This window comes from Syzygium oleosum, unplaced genomic scaffold, assembly GCF_021117445.2.
Source record: "Syzygium oleosum isolate NSW1041296 unplaced genomic scaffold, Sole_v2.1 Sole_v2.10, whole genome shotgun sequence".
Lineage (NCBI taxonomy): Eukaryota > Viridiplantae > Streptophyta > Magnoliopsida > Myrtales > Myrtaceae > Syzygium > Syzygium oleosum.
This window is the reverse complement of record NW_026607494.1, coordinates 5,729,949-5,745,204: the sequence shown is the minus strand read 5'-3', so window position 1 is coordinate 5,745,204 and position 15,256 is coordinate 5,729,949. Positions and strand designations below refer to the sequence as shown.

At 38.9% G+C, this 15,256-nt stretch overlaps 1 pseudogene; it reads right to left on the bottom strand.

Moving 5' to 3' along the window:
* LOC115663314 (wall-associated receptor kinase-like 1) overlaps positions 1–14,920 on the bottom strand; it is a 40,059-nt pseudogene extending 25,139 nt beyond the window's left edge.
* Between the last annotated feature and the right edge of the window lie 336 nt (positions 14,921–15,256).

Sequence of the window (15,256 nt, the reverse complement as noted above, 5' to 3'; positions counted from 1 at the left end):
TTGTCTTCGTTTTGCTAATTCCTGTTCATGATCTTGTTGTGCAGAATTTATGGAACGAATGTGCAGATCCAAATCTTAATAGTTGCCATTGAAAGTGTGAAATCGGCTGGGCGGCTTAGCTTGTGGGTGTGGTAGAAAGACAAAAATTCATTCTTGAAGGTACCGGAACATTTTGTTAAGTTGTAGATTGCTTTCCAAACCTTCGCAAGCATGTGATCACTAAAAAAAGAAAAACGACGTATCATTATTAAGTGGTTATTAGGTATAGCTTTTATGTGGCTGTTTCAACTTTGAAAATATGTGTCACTACTTTTGTAGGGTGCATAACAAACATCTTATACTTGTAGCACCTTTACAGTTGTAACAACTTACAACATCTTTTAAAATCGCACTCAAAAGTTATAAGACATAAAAAGTACTGTTTATGTTAATAGCTTACAACCACATGACATTGAAGCACTCGACAATAGTCTACGAAGTTGCTTAGTAACTTAATTTTGTAAATCAAGGATATGGGTGCTACAGGGATAAGAAGGGAAGAAAGTTAATGGTATGGGTGTGATTTTCTTCCGTCCTGTCACGTCCTAGACAATAGAAACATTTAAGCTTTGATCAGTTGAGGCCCTTTAGTTTAAGCAGCCAAGTGCGACCCTAAAAAGAAGAAAGTCTTCCGTTGAGACAAAGACAATCATAATTGTTTGGACAGCAAGATCTCCTTTGCTTCTAGGATTTGACAATACAAAATTGATGGAAATGGGTTGGAAATTCACCGGGGTACGTCTGCATCAAGATGATGAAACTGTTCTGTGGTTTCATCTCTCTTCCTGTGACCCCTGTGATGGAAATTTCGATCATGCAACTGCCCATAATTTGAAGTAATCATTTTTGTGCGACGGAAATCGTAACAAGTTTTACTCACAGAATCCTGCTTTCTTGGAGTGAGTTAAGATAATTGCGATGCTTTTTTCTCAATTTCGAGTCCTTTTGTTATGTTTCTTTTATTTTGCCCTCTTAGAATCTCCATTTTTCAGTGTCTTCGAAACTTGTAGTCTACAACTTCAGTGATATCAATGCTCATGCCATGAATGAAAATGAAATTTGAGCAGCAGTCGGTATAAAAGCAATGTTTGCATACAGAAACACGAGTCATCAAGCACTTGGCCATTCACTCTGTAAATTCATTATGCTTTTGAAATATTAGGGGAGAAGAGCCAGACATAAATGTAGTTTTGCTTGGAAGAACATATTGGATTTGATCACAATATGGATTGAAACATATTTCTTTTGTATTCTTGTCAATAAAAATTAGATCGAGTATCAGGAGGCCAAGGCAACAACAGCTGCTGAGTATCAAGAAGCCAGGGTAGCGAGGGCCATTGCCCGTCCCTTTAGGTTCATCCCTATCTGTCGCGACCTACCTCTCGAGAGCCGAACTCGATGAAGCGGGTTTAGAAATAAGTGTTCATAAGACGGTCCATATGGTATATCATAAAAGACGGCTTACTAAAGCATCGATCTTTTGGTCATCCATACGGTTCATTGATCATGAATGTGGATTTTCTCTAAATCCATACCTCGCGTGACAACGGATCGATTTTATCTTTTTTAGGAGTCACCACTAGCCTAGGTCGGGGGTCGGCTAGAATATCCAACCGAAACGCGGGAGTTTTGTTTTGGTTTCTACGAAAACCAAAGATCATGAGTTCGAGGACTAGCTTACGTTAATATTTCTATTAACACCCTTTCGGTACCGCTAAACTTAATATGACTGTTATCTAAGTTGTCATGCATTTTTTTTTTATCATTTTCATGCCAAAGTCTTAGTCCACTAAGTGATCATGCATCTTGTTTTTGTGTTTTCATTTAACATTCTAAACTAATCCTATCTTGGTCTCGAAAGGAAAGAAACAAACAATTGTATTGAAAAGCATTGTGCAAAGTAAACAATCAAGGTATTAAAAGGACGAGCTAATTCTAAGTGCAAGAAAGTAAAACCCGTAACTCGTCGGGTTTTTATTACAACACAAATTGAAAACCCGAGACATGATTGGGAACGAATGAATTGAATAACAATTGAGACCAGATTGGACATCGGTCTATCACCACCGTCAAGTGAATACAAATTGAGACCGGATTGGACATCGGTCTATCGAGTGTCGGTATTTATATCCATAAGATACATTCACGACAAACAATGTGCAAAGGAACAACCAAAGAAAGGTAATGATGCAAACAATTCACTAATCAAACACAGGCCTCGGGATTGGCCTTTGCTTTACATGCATTTTGATTCACCCACTCACTTAATCATCTAACATTATTTGATTAATGGTTAACGATAACGGGCTACTATTTGCATTCACAAAACGGCAACTCATATCGATTAACCCCTAAAGTCGGATTCTAAGTGACCATAATGGGCTACCCACCGAACATGCACTGGGCCTAACATACATCTAACAAACACATGCATAGTAATGAGTAAAGCATGCATTCAGGCCCATGGGCCTTGTTTCTTAACCAATCAAGCAATGAGAAGTGAGCCTCATAAGAGGACCACTTAATCAATCATTAGATACTAAATTCGGACCCATTCTATTTGAGTATGATTAATCAACCTAATGATGTCAAAATGAAGTGATTCAGGTGTCATTAGAAAGCTTATGTCATGAGGATAAAAAGTCAAGAAGACCACTTTTACTAGTTCCCCACCGATTTTCACGAAAAAGACAATTCTACCCTCTGTGACAGTCTGGACTCGGTTTGAATTTAAATTCATAAAAAATTGCGGGAAAAATAGTGGTTGTTATCAAAATCCCACAAAAAAATTTAGGAAGTTATGATTCTCCGTGTGTGACAGTTGTCATGTTTTGAGTGTTTTCTGAAAAGCCTTCCAAATTTTTGTAAAATTCAATTTTCACCAAGGACTCGTTTGCAAATTAAGTTTAAGCCCAAGAGGACCTTATATGAGACTTTTAGCAAATTGACCCCATAAAAATTGCTATTAGGCCCTAAAAATTTCCAGTCTACATAATGAGACCCTAATGAACAACTTTGTAGTTTTGAGTTTTCGCAAAAGAGAACTCAAAGTTTATCAAATTCGGAGAAACATATTTTGGATTTCAAAGAAAGAAAAATTAGATCTGAACATGGATACTGACTAAATCATAAAAATTCCTTTGAAAATCCAAATGAACATCAAAATTTGATAAACTTTGGGTCACTGGAAAGCTCTCGATCTCAGTGTTTTTTTCATGAAGAAATTTTTTTCATATTTTTAATACACGAATTTATAAAAATCGAAAAACACATGAAGGTCATTTAGAAACTCATCTGTCACCAGAACTATGCCTAGATGACATTGCTAATCGTCATAACCTAACATGCTCCATCTTACGAACAAATCATATCACAAATGAAGGCCGAGGTTAATCCTAGCTCCTCTTCGTCATCCTCCAACTTACGGACCTGAAAAGAGGAAAAACAACGGGAGATGAGTCAGGGAGACTTAATGTGTAACATCCTCAATTTCAGTCCCTGGGAAATGGCTATGGTTTAAGTTTGGTAGTTTTTCCATGGAAACCAATTTTTACTCTTGTTCTGGAAAACCCAATTTCGGATCCTTTGTACCCCTTCGTCTTGTTATTTTTGGGGAGACTTTTGTGATTCGAATTTCCAAATACTTTCTTCTTAAAAGTTTCTCCAAACATCTTGAAGTTTTACATACTTTAATTTCAGAATTTTTGGACTTGATATGAGTAGTACGATGGCCTGATTTTCGGACCATGTAAAACTGCCCAGAATGGGTATTTCGGTGATGTTCACACTTTATTTATTTTCTACAAGATTTTATGGGCCGATTTTGGAAAAGTTTCCTTCACAAAAGTTATTGAGAACTTCTTTTTCTATAACATATATAAATTTGGGAATTTTTCGAGATGATTTGGACTATGGACAGAGCTTACTTTTAGAAACAAGAATTCTGTTCCAGTGAACTATTTTTAGTCTGTATTTGAGCTACTAAAAAGGGTGTTTACAGAAATATTCAGATTTTGTGTTCTTCATGAGAAATGTTTTTTAATGTCTTGTTTATGACATATTCAAATTTGAGAATTTTCGGAGTCCATTTACTATGTTTTCAAGTCCGATTTCGTGAACAATGCAAAACTGTCCGGTTTTGTCAGATTTCAAAGATTCATCAATTTCTATATGAGAACATTGGAATCTCGACTTGATATCTTTTGGTGATATTTGAGGACATTCCTGCACCAAACCTCGGGTTGAGCGAGATTATTATACATGTTTTGTCGTGGAAAACCCTCGAAAATCATGGAATTGATTAAGATGCGGGTTTGCGATTTAAATGTCGATTAGTTGTTATTGTGCAACCCGATGGTGCTGAGTTATTGTGAGCCGAACCGACATTTCTAGTAGGCCAAAATAGGCTTCGCGTTGGTTTTGTTGGGAAGAAACTAGAAGATAAGGCTTTGACACGGTCAAAGCTTCTCCTTCAAGCTTCATTTATTAAGGTTCATCATGACATGCATTAATGAACGAAGACTTTGAGGCCCCCTTCATCATGACTTGCATTAATTAGTTGGACTTTGGAGGCACCACCATCATGACATGCATTAATGGCCATAAGACTTTAGGGGCATCTCATCACGTTATTTTGTCCATTGTCCATTAATGCAAAGATTTCCAAGATCAAGTTATTAATGGCATTTCATGATGATATTTTGACTCTTATTTATTAATGCAAAGATTTTCAAGATCATTTCATCATGACTTTTGACTCATATTCATTAATGGCTAAGATTTTAAGAAGATTTGGTAATGATGGCCAAATCTAGCCATTAATGAAGGAAGATTTGATAATGATGGCAAAATCTAGGAAGATTTTGTAATGAGGACAAAATCTAGGAAGATTTGGTAATGATGCTATTTTGTCTCTTCTTTGCTTGGGCTATTATAAATAGGGAGAAAGAGAGAGAGAGCTCTCACGCCACTTCTTCTCCATTCTCACGCCACTCTCTCCTCATCCTCACGCCACCACCATCTTGGTTCTTGCTTTCTTGCTTCTTGGTTCACGCCAAAGAGAAAGAGTGAGAGAGGAATAATCACCCAAGATACGCCAAGATCCGTTTGGTCACGTGTTCAAGCCCGAGAATTGCCGAGACTCCCGTGTTCCTTTCTTGTTCTAGTTTTATTCGTTGAGTAAGTGAATTCCCTAATATCGGGAAAGGATGTTCAGATGCGTTGTAACGTGATTTGCTTAGACCGTTTCTCGGTCGTTTGGTTGGTCGTAATTGGTTCATTTTCTTAGTTTGATCATGTTTCATGTTTGATGTTGTTTTGAGATAGAACCGAGCCTTGGTTAGTAAAGTGTACATGATGTGGCCATGCGTGATGTTCTCTTCTTTGAACTTTGCTATTGATCTGCCATCGATGCGGGTGCGGTAAGGGCCGAATTATGTTAATAACGATCGATATATCCTCGCTTGATATTAGTGTTTTCACTTGCTGAGTCTCCTCGACTCATCCCCCGTTGTTCCCCCTTTTTCAGGTCCGTAGGATGGCATCTCCCCCAGCCCGCGTTGGCAATCCCGTGGAGATGAGAGCCGAAATGCTCACCGTGATAGATGTCAAAGAAGACCGCGCCTACCGCCGAATCACGATGCTTGTGATGTTCGATGAGGGCCTAACGGACTTGGTGCCTCATCCGTACGTGACGTGGTATCACAACGCGAACGGAGAATGGGTTGATCCCTATGTGGGTTCAACGGTGCTTTGGCGGTGTGGGCAGGCCGGCTCCGGGACAAGGCCACAGGTGGGATGTGAGATGGCCAGGTGGATGGGACCGGGGTGGAGATGAAGAAGCAAGGAGTGAGAATCCGTAGTGGGTATAGGATAACCCAAGTCAAGTTTTGCTATCCTTAGTTGGCATGTATTTAATATGTTCGCATGCGTTGTAAATATAAGGTTTGCTCATGATACTTCTTGTCTTATTTCCGCTGTTTGATTTGAATGTGATTGTCCCGAAATTATGCTTCCGCTTGTGTGTAACGAAAGATAATAATGAACAGGACGTCACGTTAATGACCCCGAGGTAGGGGCGTTACACAATGAGTAAATTCACTAGTACTCGTACAGGATGATGCCTCGCCATTTGTACTAATGCATACAAATATTTTCCCCACCTTATGTCGATGGCAAATCAATAGCAAAGGCTTTGACCTTGCCCTTACTATGTTGACGTGAAAACTCACCTTTATCCGGTCACATAAACACACATATCAGCACGCATATAGACTTCATTTATCACATACTGGCACACATATAAACTTCATGTATCGTCATCCTGGCTCAACTAGAACATCCCGGCTCAATCGAGGCATCCAGCTTCATGATAGGCATCCTGGCTCAACCAAAGCATCTCAGCTCAACCGAGACATCCCAGGACTAGCTAACCCGAGGCATCCAGGCTCAACCCAGGCATCCTAGCTCAACTAGGGCATCCCGGCGCTAGTTTACCGAGGCTTCGCCGCCAACGCTATGTGACGACGGTCTTCTTCTTTTTATTTAGTGATCACACATCATGGTTCACACAAGCCGATTTATTATCTTGATTTCACTAGTCCATGCAATCAAACCCAAAGGCGTGCCGTGCTTGTGTAATCATGATCTCTAGAACATTCGCCTAACATGCGGGTTGCGGTCGAGGGCACGTGGTTCAGTCCGCCATGCCGAGCATCGGCTCGGAGACGGACTCGGCCTGGATCTACACATCCCAATGTAAACCCACACCAAGCCGAACTCGTTCCGTGACGCCACAACATGAGTACGAGACCATACGACATCCCGTTTCGTGACTCGTACGTGCCTTGACTTATGGTTATGAAGCAAAATAAGAAGCATTCATGCAAACATCGAGCATCACAAACACGATCACTACGCAAGCCAAACTCATAACACTGCGTCTTATCCTCTTATAAATCAATAAGCATGGATGAGAACATCAAGAATGGTAACAAGCGATGTGTGCATCATTGAGACAAACAACAACACGCAAGTCTCAACAAAGGTTCGGGTGAGAACTCAAGCCAACAATGCATCATAATTTCCTATCTCGATATTAGGGAATCCACTTACATGCTGCGTTCCAACCACGTAACACACCACCCTATCCAAGCGTTAGGGAATTCACTCACCTATACTCACAAGAAAACTTCTACGGCGGTCGACGGCGGCAAATGGTGAGAGAGAGAGATGATTGGCGTGATGGTGAGGGAGAGAGAGAGACGTGAGAGTGAGATGTGTGCAAACTAAGGGGGGGAACCAAGCCTATTTATAGGCAAACCAACTTATTCCCCAAGTTTAATCATGAAGAAAAGACAAATGACATAATGAAATAGTCCATAAAGTCAAGTGTCATCATGACTATGATCTAGAAAATCTTGATCATTAATGACATTAATGGAGAAGAGACAAATGACATTAATGAAATAGCCCTAAAGTTAAGTGCCATCATGACTATGATCTAGAAAATCTTGATCATTAATGACATTAATGGAGAAAAGTCAAATGACATTAATGAAATAGCCCTACAGTCAAAGCTTCATAATTAAGCTTCTTGTGCAAGCCAATTTGAGGCCATTTATTTCCAACTTGGCCTCCAAGTTTCTACCTTAGGGTCATTATGCCCTATTCATTCAAGGCCTAAATAATCATGATGATCTCTCTTTCTCTCTCTCTTTGGCCGTGAGCCATCTTGTTAGGCGTGAATGATGGTCTTGGTCCTTAAGACTCAATTATAGAAGCCTTCTAGCCTTCCAAAAGAACACATTTCAGCTTCTGCCACCACATGTAAAGCCTCAATTACCCCTTCATATGACCTCCAGTAAAAGTGTATCATATCTCATTTGAAAGCTTAGAATGAGCACATTAAATCACCAGAAGACATCAAGTCGAGATTCCAACGTTCTCATATAGAAAATGATGAATCTTTGAAATCTGACAAAACTGGCAGTTCTTGGACTGTTCTAGAAATTGGGCTTAAAAACATAGTAAATGAACTCCGAAAATGCCCAAATTTGAATATATCATACAAAAGACCTTAATAAACATTTTCCATGCAGAACATAAATCTGAATCTTTCTGTAAACACAGATTTTAGTAGCTCAAAGACAGAGTAAACTCGGTTTTCCGGAACAGAATCTTTGCTTCGCAAAGTAAGCTCTTTCCAGAATTCAAATCATCTTCAAAAATTCCCAAATTTATATATGTTCTATATAAAGAAGTTCTCAACAACTTTTTGTGGAGGAAGTTTGTTCAAATTCTTCCCAGAAAATTTTGTAGAAAATCGAGAAAATGTGAACATCACATAAATACCCATTCTGGACAGTTTTACATGGTCCGAAATTTAGGCTATCGTACTACTTATATCAAGTCCAAAATTTCTGAAATTAAAGTATGTAAAACTTCAAGATGTTTGGAGAAACTTTAGAGAAGGAAGTGTTTGGAAATTCGGATCACAAAAGTCTCCACAAAAATAACAAAATGAAAGGGTACAGAGGATCCGAATCTGGGTTTTCCAGAACAAGAATAAAATTGGCTTCGATTGGAAAACCACCAAACTTAAATGGCAAAAGAACACTACAAGTGCCATAACTTATGTACGGCGCTCACTTTGGTGCCATAAGTTTTTTTTTTTATCACTTTAGTGCTAAAAATTTTGAAAAACGATCACTTAAGTGTTAAAATTTTTGAAAAACGATCACTTAAGTGCCAACTCCAGTGCTGTACACAATTTTTCGCCGGAAATCCGATGTGGCATTTTTTTATTAATTTCTGAAGCTGACGTGGCTCGCCGAAGATTGACACTTAAGTGATCGTTTTTAAAAAATTTTAGCACTTAAGTGATCGTTTTTCAAAAATTTTAGCACTGAAGTGATAAAAAAAAACTTTTGGCACTTAAGTGAGCCGGCGAAAACTTTTGGCACTAAAGTGAGCGCCGTACATAAGTTATGGCACTTATAGTGTCCTTTTGCCAAACTTAAATCATAGCCATTTCTCAGGGACTGAAATTGAGGATGTTATAATGCAGATATTAGTATAGAGTCCCGTTCGACATAAACTCATATACTAAAAGCGAGACTTCCGTCTCCAAGCAACACCCTAATAACTTAACCACATTTCTACGGTTGATTTGTGAGAGAACGAGAACTTCATTTATGAACTGTTCGACCATTCCCTCGTCTATCACTTTTGATTTCTTAATAGCAACTATTTTTCCATCTGTTAACATTCCCTTGTAAGCAATCCCTTGTCCACCTTGCTCGAGAATCCTATCATCATTGAAATTGTCAGTGGCCTTCTCTAAATCCTTCGTGTTGAACAAACTGCTTTTCTCGACATTGCCTTTTGGTGAAGATGGCTCTCTTTCCAACAAAAGACCGCCATTGCGTTTTAAGTACTTCTTTTTTAGCTTTATTTTCTCTTCTTCATGTAATTGCACAACCTCCAAAAGAAAGACACAAAAGTAGTGCCCCAAAGCCTGCCCCAACCCCTGCATTGCAAAAAATTAAGGGGCAAAAGTGAGAAAAAAATGTACTCTGCTTATCAGGAGTCTATAATGGCACTTACCATCAAGAATTTAAGTGAATATGATTAAGAGGAAAACATATAAGAGTGATTCACCCGAGCCTCCTTTCATGTGGATTTATCTAAACAACCATGAAAAGTTAATTTTTCTCCTGTTTGAGTTCCATTGAGTGAAATTTTTATTCATTCATCCACACTGTGTAAGTGATCTCCCTTGCAAGGAATTTAGCAAACCATTGATGAAACTGAAAAAAATTTCTCCCAGTGTCAAGAGTGTAAAAATTCCAATGCCAATTAGGACGAGAGGATGGAGATGATTGTTAACTGCATTGGACATGCTAAAGATTAGGACAATGATAAGAGAAAGAAAAATCAATGAGGAGCTTCTTCAAATGTCTCTAAGTACTATGGATAGTATAACATTTTGCAGAAAATTTGTGAAGGATCCTGAGAACATTCGTCTCTTTCTTGGATTTCACGGAGACAATAGGAAGATATTTGTGGAAATGTTTCTCCAAGAGATGATAGATGAGAATGGCTGATGATTTGTTCTCTAAATGTGCTATTTCTTGTGAAGTCTGGAGCTTGGTTTTATAGTTTTGGTGGTATTCAATGAATTAGGCAGAGTTGGAGTGATGAGTCGCAGTGGATTTGTATGAGTTGGAAGGGGAAAGTTGTACCTAATTTTGTCTATAAATAATAGGTCTCTTATGTAGTCCTTTTATTGTTTTATGACAATGAACAACATTGGAATCATATGTTTTCTAAAGAGATAAGTGCACTAGAAGTCCTAAAATTTGTCACGAAAATGCAATTGAGTCCTAAAACTTTCAAAAAGTACAAACAAGTCCTAAAACTTGTTAGGAAAGTACACTTGAGTCCTAAAACTTGTCACGAAAGTGCAAACAAGTCCTCAAACTTTCAAAAAGTACAATCAATGGAAGGACTTGATTGAATCAATTTGACAAGTTTTAGGACTTGTTTGCACTTTCGTGACAAGTTTTAGGACTTGTTTGCACTTTTTGAAAGTCTTAGGACTCAAGTGTACTTTTGTGACAAGTTTTAGGACTTATTTGCACTTTTTGAAAGTTTTAGGACTCAATTACACTTTCGTGACAACTTTTAGGACTTTGAATGCACTTATCCCTTTTCTAAATGTGCTATTTCTTGTGAAGTCCGGAGCTTTGTTCATAGTTGTTGTGGTATTTGAAGATTTTATCAGAGTCATAGTGATGAGTTGCAATGGATTTGTGCTAGTTGGAAGTGTAAAGTTGGAGCTAATGTTGCTTGCAAGATTGCGTAGTGTGCTGTTATTTATCTCATCTGATATGAGATGAATCGAAAGTTTCATCATCCAAACCGGGTGATGAGTCATAGTGATATTATGTCCAGAGTTAAACGGGTGATGTTTTGTATATAGGCTTGCATCATCCAAACCGGCAATTCTTTTGTTCAATCTCGGAGTAGCCAAATTTATAGTAATTATGTAGTAACTGGACACTCTTAACTTGAGTTGTTGTATTTCTTGAGTTTCGATTGCAAGCCTTTCTTTCCTTCGTAGTAGGATTCACCTATTTTGTTTATTTGAATAAAACTCACTTACCATTGAGTACACTTACATAGAGAAGTACCTCTTGTTGAAAATCCCAATATATTATCCAGCTAACGATGAACAACAAGCCTTATTAATCCATTTCTTCAACAAAAAACACTTGTTATTTCGGCTCTTTAATTAATTTTGACCCAAGTTTGAAAACAAATAAATTAACTGCCCTCGTAAACATATCAACAAAAGGAAGTGCAGTTTTTGTCATTTTTTGGGTACAAAGAATAGTTTATATAATGCTAAATAACGCAAAGAATAATTTAAATATATTGGTTTGTAAGTCTTCTTTTTTTTTGCGCCAAGGTTTGCAAGTATAATTAAGTGTGCATGTTTTCAAGTATACTTCTACATGAGAATGATACTTTTATGATGATAAGATCAATATTATTTCATGGGCACTGCGCAGGGACATATATCTCATTTATATATTTTTTCACCAAATAATGGATATGATAGGATATAAAAATATCCGACTTTAAATCTAAAATTTACCAAACAGTGAATAGAATATGACAAAATTCTTGAATTTCTTATCCTATCTTATTTAGTTCTATCCTTATCAGAGACCCAGACAACCAAATGCAACCCTTGGGTATATAGATATGAAGCGACGACATTAGAAAAGTCCGAATGTTTTCTTATGTATGTAAAAAAAAAGTATTAGTGTCCATATAAAGTTTCGAGGTTGTTTTGATTAAAACTTGACTATAATCATCGCTGGGCGAATGGACAAGATCATCTTAGAATGATTTGTGAGGTGAAACTTATTTTTGTAGCTTTTCTGAGCAAAATCCATGCTATACTGTTCTTTTCTAACGGTACTCCAGAGCATAAAGCGGTAGAAAATTAAAAGATCTACTTACCAATAAGAATGAATTTAGCTAAGATTTACTTACCAATAAGAAGGAATTTAGCTGTCTTTCTACCATTGATGTATTTATAGCTGCCCACCGTGTTCACACATTTCGCATGGCACCTGGTTGGATCTACTTCACATTCGTCAATGTCTGATGACAAAGGACAAAATAAATATATTAGCAGCCAAACCCATCTCATTCTCCTTGAGTAAAATCAGCGAGATCAGTAGGTCGCCATTTCCTCATAAGTTGTTAATTCCATGGCTATAATATTATTCTTATGATGAAACCCATCTCCAGGAGTAAAATTAGGGCAGTCCCGTTCCCCTTTATTTCCAGTAAATTACTATGAATGATATAATCGATTCGATTTTGTCTGAAAGTGCATTCACTTTGTATAATCTTGGGCAGAAAAGCATGTGTGTGATCATTAGATAATGTGAAGTATGTTACCTTGGCATCCTCCACTGACATAGGGGTTACCCTGATACCCCGGTAGGTAATAGCTCTGCATAAATGGCATTGCATTTACATACCGATACACGCTGGAGAGGCTGTATCCTCCGCAGTGAGCAGGATAGTTCAAGATGTTTGATCTTGCTGGATAAGGTAGGTAAGGTTTGCAATCCCCCATTCCAACACAACTGGAGCTGCATCATTCAATCTCAAATCATATAAATCTGTAACGTTAGACCTGAACCATGATGTATCTGCCAGGAAGGCGTACTTGCACCCCTGATGTCCACCTTCTTCTTTGAAATAAACATTAAAGCCCTGAAGGTTGAAGGGGAGTGTAGTCTGGCAGCAATCATCCCTCCCGGAACAAGCACCAGACTGGCTAATGTCACCAGGGTGTTGCAATTCACCGATATAAAGACGTTCATTGTCAGGGAGAAGACAAATTGACTTCCTTTCAAGTTCACCGTCGCACGTCCATCCCCCCCGCAGCTTGCATTTGAGTGAACTAAAGAAAGACTGACGTTAATCATGCCATTAACGGATCCAAGGTAATCAGGGAGTGAAATGCCTAGAACTCACAATCCAATCTTCTTTAGAATGACCTCATTGTTTTTCTTGCAGTTGATCACGTACCAGTCATCCAAGAAACAACCAGCTCCTATTCTGAAGGGGAAGGGAATGGTGATGTTCCCACATATTTCTTTACAGCCAGTCTTTGTAAGTCGAGGAGCAGCTCCTGATGCTTGTTCCGTAAGGGAAACCAGAAGCAAAAGGACTTGAAACACCGAGCTCGACATGATTTTCACGTTTGGTATGTGCATGGACTTGAACCTTCGGAGAAAGGGGATGTGGGCTGAGTCCCTCAACAGTGTTATTCAAGTGGAAGAAGGGAGAATTTTGATGTACTGGACGCATACTTTTATTCCAGCTCTGTCACTTCCTAGTATCTCTGAGGATGCTTCCTTGATAATAGGAATGTGAAAGCAGAGAACACCGGTTTTAGCAGCCAAGTATGATTGATCCCATTATTTAGGACATAATCAAAACGTGAAAAGGTGTTGTCATTTTGGAAGTGTTATTTTGGAAGAAGACTCGTGTCAAGTATGACCTTTTAAAAAAAATGGCAATTTTTGCAAAAATAATGAGTCTCTTCACGTTTTACCCATTGCCTCTTTGGACCACACAAAGGATTTTTTGGTGCACACATTGAATTATCATTGTTGAAATATCATGTCTTTTCTGACATATGAAAAAATAACACATACGGAATACTGAGAGAGTCAGAAAGATGGCGAAGAAAATACATCTTAGAAAAGTAGCACAACTTCCACATAAAGAGGACTCAAATAGTTTCAGTTTTAGTTAATAAAATTTTATTGCAAAAATAACCCGTAACATTCTCAAAGCGAAATTATTGAAAGGCTTGTTAGAAACCCGTTTTCAAAGACTAATTCTAGAGCTACAAAAGACAATCATTGACCCAGAAATGTACAGAAAAGTGGAATAAAAGATGGTTCAAAATGATCATTTGCCAAAAGCAGTTCTGTTTGACTGTACTAAAATCTTTTTGGGCAAAGGAAATTGGTAAAGAACAGCAGAGTCAAAAGAATTCTTAGCAAGACGATGACAAGGTTGGATTAGAGAATGCGTGGACATAAGATAAGGTACTTCCCCAAAATTGGTATATCCCGTGTCTATGATAATCGAAAAGCATGTGAAACTTTGCTGGCAGAGAGTTAATTTGCGAGAATCTAGTTCTTCTAAGTTCTTGCGCTAGTTTTTCTTTCAGATGATAATCTACCACAACCCCACAGCATCATCGTCATGCAATGCATTCACACGAGCCCCAGGAGAATCGAGAAACTCGCGACAAGTTCACGACTGCAGAAACCCCGACAGAGCAAGAACGGGACAATCAAGAACCACTAGCAACAAACAGATTCAATAATCCGTCATCAACAAGGAAAACGAGAAACATTAGCGATGGAGTTTCCAGAGACTCACAGGATGAACCCATGCGAAGAATCGAAGAGCCCGCCTCGAACTCACGACATGTTCACGACTGCAGAAACCCCAACGGAGCAAGAACAGGAGGACATCCTGTGAAGCGAGAAACTCATTACATGCTCACGACTGCAGAAACCCCAACAGAGCAAGAACAGGAGGACAATCAAGAACCACTAGCAACAAACAAATTCAATGATGCGTCATCAACAAGGAAAACAAGAAACATTAGCGATGGAGTTTCCAGAGACTCACAGGATGAACCCGTGCGAAGAATCGAAGAGCCCGCCTCGAACTCCATCCAGCAAGCCCCAGAATCCATCGCCGGCACGCTGTCGCTCAGCCTCACCTCCGCTGTTGCCACGACCATTGTCGCCTTCCTCTGCCTCTCTGTACCGTCAACAATGATCCGCCGCACAGGTAGCCGCATCTGGCTCCGGCCCTCTTCGATCGAGCCAAATCAGGCACCGCCAGCTCGACCGCGATTCCGTCGAGAGAGAGAGAAAAAGGGAATGAGTAGACGAAGAACAAATGAAGGAAGCACGGACGAAGCAGAAGAGAGGAGGTGGAGGCGATGGAGAGGGGGAGAGAAATGATCTGACGTGAGCGGAGTCTCTGTTTTCTTGTAGCCGTTGAGAAAGAGAGAGACGAGGCTGAAAAAGTAAATTCATCCCAACGGCTACCTCCCCGTCGCCAATTCAAATTCGAATTCTTAATCAAAAATGCG